The sequence below is a fragment of the Sceloporus occidentalis genome, unplaced genomic scaffold, assembly GCF_023333645.1.
Source record: "Sceloporus occidentalis isolate IW3139 unplaced genomic scaffold, rSceOcc1.0.p SCAF_4, whole genome shotgun sequence".
NCBI classification, from domain to species: domain Eukaryota; kingdom Metazoa; phylum Chordata; class Lepidosauria; order Squamata; family Phrynosomatidae; genus Sceloporus; species Sceloporus occidentalis.
Genome location: NW_028316984.1, coordinates 21,103,836 through 21,114,118, shown reverse-complemented (window position 1 = coordinate 21,114,118; position 10,283 = coordinate 21,103,836).

The window sequence follows — 10,283 nt, the reverse complement described above, 5'->3', positions numbered from 1 at the left end:
TTCAAAGGTTTTCATTGTTGTAATGAGCTTCTGTAAGATGTAAAATACAACATAATGCAAAATCCACAAAACAGCAAGATCTTTTTGGGGAGCTAAGTAAAAGGACAAAATATATCGTGTGAACTTTCAAAGCCCCACTGGCTTTCTTCATCAGGCAAAAGATGGACATCTTTTGTATGATTTTTTAACACATTTTACTTGATGAAGAAGCCAGTGGAGCTTCAAAAGTTTACATGATGTATTTTGTCCTTTTTAGTTGGGTGTATAAAGATATTGCTGCATTGTAGGTTGTGGATTTTGTTGTGTTTTGCTGCTTGGCCAACCTGAATGTTCTCTGTAAGGTGTGTTTAAGCTATGGTAAAATGTGTTCGTTTCAGAAGTTGATATGACTTTTCCATGACTTTATGCTAGAGCAAAAGATAGGCAGATGGCACATAGCCTTCAGTGTACTTCAGGCTGGCCTGCAGGTGCATATTAAATAGGTGACACTCCAACCTTCATTAAGAGAGCAATACTGTATTTAGTGGCTGTAATAGTATGAAGAAACAATGATAAAATGCTGAAGAATCAATGTCATAAGCAGCAATTGTTTGGCTAGTAAATGAAATGCCATAATACTGCCCTCCTTTTGCACTGAAAAAATGTTAGCTGAGAGCAAATAATAACTGAAGCAGGCAGATTGCTTACTGTTCTTTGGAATTCCAATTGCAAATTCTTCCAGGTTTTAGTTTACAACTTGGTTTTGGTTGCCATTATCTGATAGAGTGATAAAGTAAGTACTTTCAAGGAGAGGCAGAATTAGAGTAGTCCATCTTTAACTAGCATATATACCCATGTATAAGTTGACTTCATGTATAAGTTGAGGAGAAACTTTGGGGCCAAAATTATGGATTTTGCTATGATCCATGGATAAGTCAAGGGTAGAACTTAGGAGGGGCCATAAGAAATTGGTTCCTAGCCTTTTACAAATGTAGAAAAGGATGTCGGAAAAGAGAAAGAGAGGGTCTGTTTATTTGAGGGGTTATAATGGTGGTGGGAGGGGAGTGAATGGCATTGGTGATCTTAAAATGTCGATGGAAAAACACAGAGTTTAGGGGAAAATAAAGCTAAAAAACTGTAATTTTATTAGAACAATATGTTGAATGCTAAAATACGAGCTAAAACCTGCTGTGAGGCTTAATCTGGCTTATAAGCCACATTTAGTAAGTTAATAGGCAGAACTGGGCTTGGAAACTGCAATTCCCAAAATAATACAAAACTATAACAATTCCTCTGCGTCTCACACCTTGTATAGAAATGAGTACACACAATATTATTATATTTACAGAGTGCACAGACAGAGGCTTGGATGGAAAGGGATATACAGTATGCCCAAAGCAGATAAAAGTGTACAAAAGATTCAAAAAAAGACCAGACGCGTTTCGACAATTGTCTTCATCAGTGGTCCAAAGAACTGTGGGAATGAAATAAGTAAAAATCAAACACTGTACTGACATAAAGGAGACCATATAGCTTGAAAATGGTAAATGTATAGGTACCTACTTAAGCCACCTTGTAAGGTAGAGCATGTGGGAACCACCTTTCCTTTTGGTAAGTGGAAGGTCAACTCAGACCTTGAGCCGTGCCTGAAAAATTTAGGCAAAATTTGATAAAATATGGATTACAATAAAAGCTGTTTTGTGTAAAGCCAATTGCTATCAAACTCACCTAGGCTGGGGTGTCCCACAAGTGCTTGTCAGCTCTGATGCTGTTATGCAAAGGGAAAAATTTAAATCCTTTTGCAAACCAAAAACTAATGCACCTGTTAGATCTCATCAGAATTCATTCTGCAGTGGATGCGATCCTGTTAGTAATAACAGTCCCTGCCATTATTAACAGAAAAAAAGAAGGCCAACATTTGAAATACTTATAGAACAGCAGACCAATTACAGTTGTCATTTAGACCATACGGTTTCTGTGTTTGTAGTGTGTACATCCAAAACAATTCCCTGTGCCGGAGTCACCTCCCAGTTTCCGATCTTAAAATGTCTACATCTATACAAATACAGATAGGGGAAAGGATATAAATGAGGTCAAAGAATGAGAATGTGCTTGAATAAAAATAGGGGAGAAGAGCAAGGAAAGCATCTGGTCTCTATTAGGGACCCAGTGGCAAAGGCCAGAAAGCTCTTCTTGTCATGGAAACAGCACTCCCACCCCATTATTCCTCCCCTGCCCAAACCAGAGAAAGAAAGGCAGGCCTCCAACCTGCCCTCCCTACTTTTTGGCCAAGTGGTGTTCAACAGCAACGTGGAGGAACTCGGGGGGGAAAAACTGATGGCCATTTTTAGTAGGGACATGGTGTATAAGTCTCTGCAGAGATTTCCAGGCTTCACAAGTCTTATATAGTATGCCCCTGTTAAAAATTGTCACTGCAGTCTCTCTTTGGTTTCTCCCATTGCTTCTGAATGCCACTCAGGCTGAAAAAACAGGTGGAGAAGTAGGGAAGGCTGCCTTTCTTTCCGAAGTTTGGGTAAGAAAAGGGTAATGGGGGAGGGAGTTCTGCTTCCATGCCCTGCCACATAGAGAGGGGATTGCCATCTCTGCCTCTTGTCACGCCTTTGCACTAGGTCCCTATTCCAGCATTGACCTGTGTATCAGTCCACCCAGGGTTTTGCAGGGGTTGAATTTCCGTCCATTTTTTTTTTAACTTATACATGAATAAATATGCTAGTTGAAAATAATGAAACCAAATTTGTAACCTTTATCTCTTATGATTTCCAGGTCAGTGTTTAAAGAGAATACCTGGGTTTTGTCAAATCATTCACTGACAAGACATATAATATTTTAAAAATACTACTTTCCAGGTACATGTGCTATCATGCTAAAGCAAAACAATTCTGGAAACTGAAAAGAGAGGGGGAAACATGGAAAGGTATCCATTATTCAGTATCTCTTCCACTGACCTGCCAGGGGTTGATTTGGACCTGAAAGAGTGGAAATGAATCATCCTCCATTCCCCAGTTCTTAAACTTAATGTGTGTATGTTGGAAGCATCCCTCTTTTTTCTTCACAGCTCTAGAATTGTACAGGGAACAGGAAGAAGGCAATGTCTGTGCACTGATAGCTTCCTCTCTCCCGAGCTGAACCATAGAAATAGGGAGAAAGATGAGAATTTGTTTCCCCCATGCTACAGCCTTTCCAGCCAGGAGGTAAAATGGCAAAGAAGGGAAAGAAGATTGGTTCCTCCTCTATCGCAGGGTACAGGAGAGGCCTACAGTCCTCAATCTAAGAGTTAAAGGAAAGTGTTAAAGAATCTGAGAGGAAGGCAAGAGTGGAGAGGTGGGGAAAGTCTCCATGCGTGAGCCAGTGTGCTTGCTTGACATTGGATTTCTCCCTGATAGTCCCTGTGTCCTTGACTTTCTAGAGGAAAGTCAAAGTCATGAAACTGATATTCCAGTTGGGATTTATTCCAGATTGCAGATGGTTAAATGCCTCAAAGAGCCAATTACAGAAAAAGTAATCAATCTCATGCACACTGCCACATGCGATTTTTCTTTGTTCCGAGGATAGTTGCGTGAAAACACACATTCTCTTGATTATTGCTGCTAATTTTAACTTGCGTTTGAAACGTTGCTGCTTATCACAAATTCTTCATCTGAGCGATGAAATCAGTAAAATTCTCTTTCATTAAATTTAAGGTATTAGTGGCCAGAAACTGAGCCATTCGAGAGAAAAGGTGTATTGTTTTATCTAGATGTTGACGTGGCTGTAACCTAACCACTGTTTTTGGCAAGTTTCATGGTATATTCGATCATTTGGATTTTACACTACAAAAACATACAGTCGTCCATAATTAGAACCTTTAAAATTTGAAGCATTTAAGATCACTCTGAGTCATTGCTTAACCGACATATATCTCCAGTACTAGATAACAAAAAATTTAACTAACTTTCTGTGATGGTTTAGTTACTACGTATGAATTCTCATTCCTGATTTCGCCATCTTGTTTGCTGTCAGTGTCTCATTTATAGTATGTTCAATTGATAAAATATTCCTGAAGATGTATCTTTCCTCCTATCATTCTAACTCTGTCTGGATATTGTGTAGCGTGATTTAATCACAGCAGTTCACTGCCAGTGGCATGTGATGTATTTCCCTTCCAGGTTTACCTTTTCTTACTAGCTACCGGCTATCCTGTTTTATGCCTGTACTAGAGAAAAAGACATTATGGAGAAATCCACATCTACTTTGGTAAACTATGTACTATATTTGCAAAGGCCAATGATGTCTACATATATAAGATTTTTTTAAAAAGTCTTTTCCCTCTCAATGCACACCTGTGTGTTTGGGCATTTCTTGTTTTTCTATTGTTTTTTATTTTAATGATTGATGTAAGACCTATGTCTGCAAGAAATTTTATTGAATTTTTTTACAAAAATGTTTTACTCACCTTTATGGGATTCACACACTTTCAATAAATATTTCAAGTGAAGATGAGTGTTCCTTATTTTTTTCCCTGCAACTGGGTTAATAAAGAATGAGATCAAATGTGTGAGGCCAGATGTGATTATCAACATCATTGTTTACTTTGGAAGTATATGTCAGCCACTCCTATGCACTGCAACCCTTCACCTTGTTGTTGTTGTTGTGTACCTTGAAATAATTTCCGACTTATGACAACCCTAAGGCAAACCTCATGGGGTTTTCTTGGCAAGATTTGTTCAGAGGAGGTTTGCCATTGCTTTCCCAAGGCTTGAGAGCATGTAACTTGCTCAAAGTCATCCAGTGGGGGTTCCATGGACTCCATTCCTTTAAATCATAAAAGATGGCATCCTTACTTTTTGTTTGAAAACAGAACCACACAAACAGCAGATTTGTGGGAGGCTTTTTCTTTAAAAATAGTTAGAGACCCACAACATAATTCAGAGTTGTGAGATGAATTGTTTTATTTTGGTTTATTGTTGTGTCATTTTGTCCCCAGTTGTTTACTAATAATAATAATAATAATAATACAAAATAAATATTTTTAAAAATAGAACCAGGATTTCTAATGGGTGGTATCTTGGAAGAATGAACAGGACTCGCATTCTAGATTTGGCAGAAACCTCGAGGTTTCTTGGGCCAGATAATTTCTCTAAATTTCAGTTCCCTTTCTATCAAATGGCATAAGACCAATATGCTTTGGAGAAGAGTTGAGGAGAAGCAGTATTTGTGCATGCTATGGTGTATTTATACTAAAGCTTGAATTGAATTTTACAGTGTCGAATAAAAACATATTCTGAAAAATGACTGATCTCTGTTTATCAGCAGCTTAAATGGAAGATCATGGTAGCATGATACTTCTAACTAAGGTGTTGTTGTTTTTTATTGCTCATTTTTTTCCAGAGAGAAAAATGGTGGAGAAAAAGGCTGTCTATTCTAATATTGGTAAGATAACCTGAGTCGCAAGTAACAAATTCATGACATTTGGCTATATTGGATTGAATACATATTCACAGAAATATTAGATGACTTGTCCCTTGAAACAAACAGAATAATTGTTTGTACCCAAAACTGATTTTGTTGTTGTTGTTGTTGTTGTTTTAACAACATGAGCCTCAAAACCTCTCTGCCAGGAGATTGCAACACTCCTAGAGATGGTAATGATAGAGTGGATCAATCCATTCCTTGTGCACTTTGGGTTCTATTTGAGTTACTTCTTTGTCTCCAAACAGGATGGAGCCTTGTGCCTAATTTTGAATCTGGAAGTAAATTCCTTCATTACTCACTAGTTTGTTCAGGATGATTATCCTGTCTCCTATTCTCCGCCCTTTTTGCAAAGAAGAGTGGTTCACCTTGATAGACTTACAGCATACTTCCATATCAGCCCTCCCAGTGGTTACTTCTTTGCTTCCCTTTAGGCCTAGAACATAATCAGTTTTGTGTCCTTTCTTTTGGCCTGGCAACAGTCCCAACAATCTTTATAAAATGTTTAGCTGTGGTAATGACTTAGCTACTTGCCCAGGAAGTCTTTGTCATCCCATATTTAGATGACTGGCAGATAAACTCTTGTTCTTTCCACCAGACCCTGAAGATGTCCACCTTGTGGTGTCCTTTCTTCAGAACCTGGCTTCATGATAAATAGGAAAAGTCCTCTTCTTGATGGTCTTTATGACTCACACAGATGGGTTATGTGTACCTGCTCAGTGCACTGTTCAGAATATTCTAGAGCTATTGCATAAGCTTTTTGACAGTGACCCCACCCTCTAGGTGCCTAAACTTCCAGTTCCTTTTCAGCCTCCACAAGATACATAAATTGTCTTCTGTGTCGGTCCTGCTTATATCCAGTTCTTAAGGGTGGTTTTCAACTCTGGGAGGTCCAGAACTTTCCTACTCAAGGACAGCGCATTCATACCTGAACATAAAAGATTTAATTGAGGACCCTGTCTGTATGGATCCTCTTCTTGACCCTCCCCTGTTCAAACCGATGGCATCCTTTGATCTCCAGCTGCTCTCCTGGAAGATAGACCTTTTCATCGCCATTGCCTCTGCTCATAGAGCCAATGAGCTCGCAGCACCCTCTTACTTAGGCTTGCATAAGAACATGGTAGTCCATTCTACAGGCATATCTTTCCTCTCAAACATATTTTCTGCTTTCAGTCTCAGCCAGCCTCTGGTTCTTTTAGCCTTCATGAAATCCTTTTTCCATACCTAACACATTAGAAGGATACTCCTATGTTGTTTCTGAAAAACATTTCCAGGAGAGTCCTCATCTGTTTGTCACCTGTGGCATGCATAAGAAGCAAAAGGCAATCTCAGGTCAGTGTCTCTCTCATTGGGTGGTTCTTACTCCCTTGCTGGGAAACCACTTCTGAAACGGGTTACATCTCACTCCAAATGGGCAATGGCCACCTTGTCAGCATATCTCAGAGGGATCCTTCTTCTGGACCTCTGCTGTTCAACTACATGGTCACAGCCATCTACCTTCTTGTCTCATTATGGTGGCCTTTGGTAGGACGATACTGTTATCACTCCTGGCATGACTCACCATCCTCAACGAGTTTGGTATTCTCCCATTTATATGAGACCATAAGAAGAGGTTGCCTACCTGTAATTGTATTTCTTTAAATGCTCATCTGTGCACTAACCAACTTACCCTTCTCCTTTCTTCATGCCATCTCATTACTCTAGGCTTCCCACTGGTGGACATTCAACTGGATTTTGGGAGGAATCCAAGACATATCTATGCAGGTGAGGGGTGAATTTGCTATCAAAACACAGCTCTATAAGCCTCTGAAGATCTCTGTGCAGATGCAGAAAAACCCATATGTGTGGGTGCACAGATGACCATTCATAGGACCATTTATAGTGGGCAACCTGTAAGTTGGACAACTGTGGGCAACCTCTTCTTTTGTAGCATGAAATCCAAGTCACTCAGCTGTGTTCTCTGTCTGCTTCAAAACACAGAGAAGGAGAAAGCTGCACTATGAATGGCTTGTTCTCTGCTGTAGAAGGAGGCAGGTAAAAGAAAAGAAGAGCTGCTTCAGTTACTATTTTACATGAGAAATTTACATGCCAGTCTTTTACTGAAAATCTCTGTGACATGCTCCTACAGTCAAAACATTCAATCTGTAGCAGTTCGATCATAACCCAATTAAAGCAATGCGTAAAGACTGTTAAACAAGTGGATGTAGGAGACAACCAGTTTCTGTGGGTTTAATAGCTAGTCAGATGTCCAAAGAGGTGTTTTGTCACAAAGCACCACTCACCTTACTTACATTGGATGGTGAATGGGTGGGCTGGTTGACATGGGCCAAAGAGAGACCTTTGAGAAGGATATTATTGGCTGGGATGACTTGTGTGGAAGACAATTCATAATATAGATTGTTTGCAAGAGTTTAAGGGCTTAAACCATCTCATTGAATTGAGCCCAGAATGGGCTTGAAGGCTGTTTTGTTAGTTTGTTGTGTGCCTTCAAGTTGTTTCTGACTTACAACGACTCTATTATGGGGTTTTCTTGGCAAGATTTGTTCACAGGAGGTTTGCCATTGCCTTCCCCTGAGGCTGAAAGAGTGTGACTTGCCCTTTGTCACCTAGTGGGTTTCATGGCTGAGCTGGGACTGGAACCCTGGTCTCCAGAGTCACAGTCCAATACTCAAACCACTGTGCCATGCTGGCTCTCCTTGGAGATTGTGCAGCTATTTAAATGGCTTCCCTCCTCAAAGTAGCAGGCTCTGTGCCCAAGTATCTAGCTACAATACCTAATGAGTCCAACATGATGACCTTGGAGTATTTAGAAACAGCTAAAGAGGGAACAAAACATGTCTCTAAAAGGGAGAATTGTTCTGTTAAATTGGGGGCATCATTGGAATGGCTTGCTTTATTCTTTCTTCCTTTCATAGCTGAGAGTGTCTTCCTTATTGTGAGTTGATCGGCATGTGGCTGCCAATGTTAGGGACATTATGGATATGGTATTTTTGTCCCCTTCTTTCCTAAGCAGAGCATGTACAGGATACAGCATCACTGTATTCTCCCCAACCCCCCCATAACTGGAGAACAGGAGGGCTTTGCCCAAGAGCTACAAAAAAATGCAGACATGAAAACAACAGAAATGAGACTGATGCCATATTGCTAGCGTGATTACTGTCTGCATGTAAGAGATTTTTTTTTTAATATATAATTCTGGCAAAGATTAAGTGGAGCAAAGGCTTAGCGCAGCACTACAAGTAGTCAGCTATGACAATGTGCCTAGTCCATAATTCTGTAAATCCCCCTCTAATCTCTTTTTGCTGTATCTGTGTGGAAGGTTGCTGGCAAACACGTTATTGCAGCCAATTTTAATACAGAGTGGCTCATTCTATTTGAAAAAATGGTTTCTGTGTTTTGGAAGAAATCTATTAATTTTTGTCAGCCATTTATTAATTTAATGATTAATAATGAGAATAATTGTTTTTGGTTCAAAGAATATTAAATCATTGCCAAAAGTAGAGACTAATCTACATTCATGTTTGTTGTTGTTGTGTGCCTTCAAGTCATTTCCAATTTACAGAGACCCTAAGGTGATCTTATGGCAAGATTTGTTCAGAGGGGGTTTGCATTTGCCTTCCTTTGAGGCTTGAAAGGGTATGACTTTCCTAAGGTCACACAGCGGTTCTTCATGGACAAGCAGGGATTTGAACCCTGATCTGCAGATATGTAGTCTAGTACTCAAACCACTACACCATACTGGCACTACACCATAAGTCCCTAAAACGTTAGATGCTTTTTAAATTTAGTACTTACTTTTAAAGCATTTTAAACTGGTATTAGAAGGTTTTAAGACTACTTTGTTTTCTCATTTCTAAAAAGCAGAAGGATTCAAACTGTAAAATCTATTTGTATAAATGTAAATACTTAGCCACAGAACAAAAGTGATTGATCTGAACCAGTTTTTGTATATGAATAAAGATGTAATCCTATATACACATACCTGGGAGAAAGCATAACTGAAGAAGTCACATGGCTTACAGTAAACATGGTATTTATGGTATTTAACATGAGCATATGAAACATGTAGATCTGATTATAGATTAATCAAACCCAGTTCATTGTTTTGTTTCCGGTGGCTCAGCCACCACTCACAAAACTTTCCAACACAGCCATCCTTTTCATTCTTCTTTTCTGTTTAAACTGGCAGTGTCCCTTCAAAAATTCTGTTTCTTTCAAAGTGAGCAGTTGACTGTCTAATCACTATCTATGTAGGAGCTTTAAAACTATATTGCACAACATCTCCATTCAGTTAGATGTTTGTGTCTCACAGAAAACAAGCTAAACAGCCACTCTTTATTTGCTACTGTAATTAAATTTGCTACCATAATTTAAGGATTTTCATTAAACGGGTTTTTTTTTACAGCAGACTTGATGGACTAAGTACATTGGAGCATTGGGCATGTACATGTCACCAAAGTGCCTCAGAAGTATATTTTTTTTTTCAGTGACATTATTGTTAATAAACTAAGTAGCTTCCTCCATCATATTCCATGCTATTTCAAGGGTGAGGCGTGCTGGGTGTTGCAATAGAAAGGTGGTGGGAAAGCCATTGTACAAGCAGAATTTTGTTTATGTAGCTTTATATCCAAGTCACAGTTTGTCGCCAAACAGAGGCTGGATAGTCATCTGTTGGGGGTGCTTTGATTGTGAGTTCCTTTATGACAGAAAGGTGTCAGACTAGATGGACTTGGGATTGGATTTGGGAACTGTAGAGCCCTCTTTTTTTTTGCCAGTACAGTGTCACCTCCTTGTGTCCAGGGCCCAGATTCTGCAGAACCTTCCCTTCTCTCAGA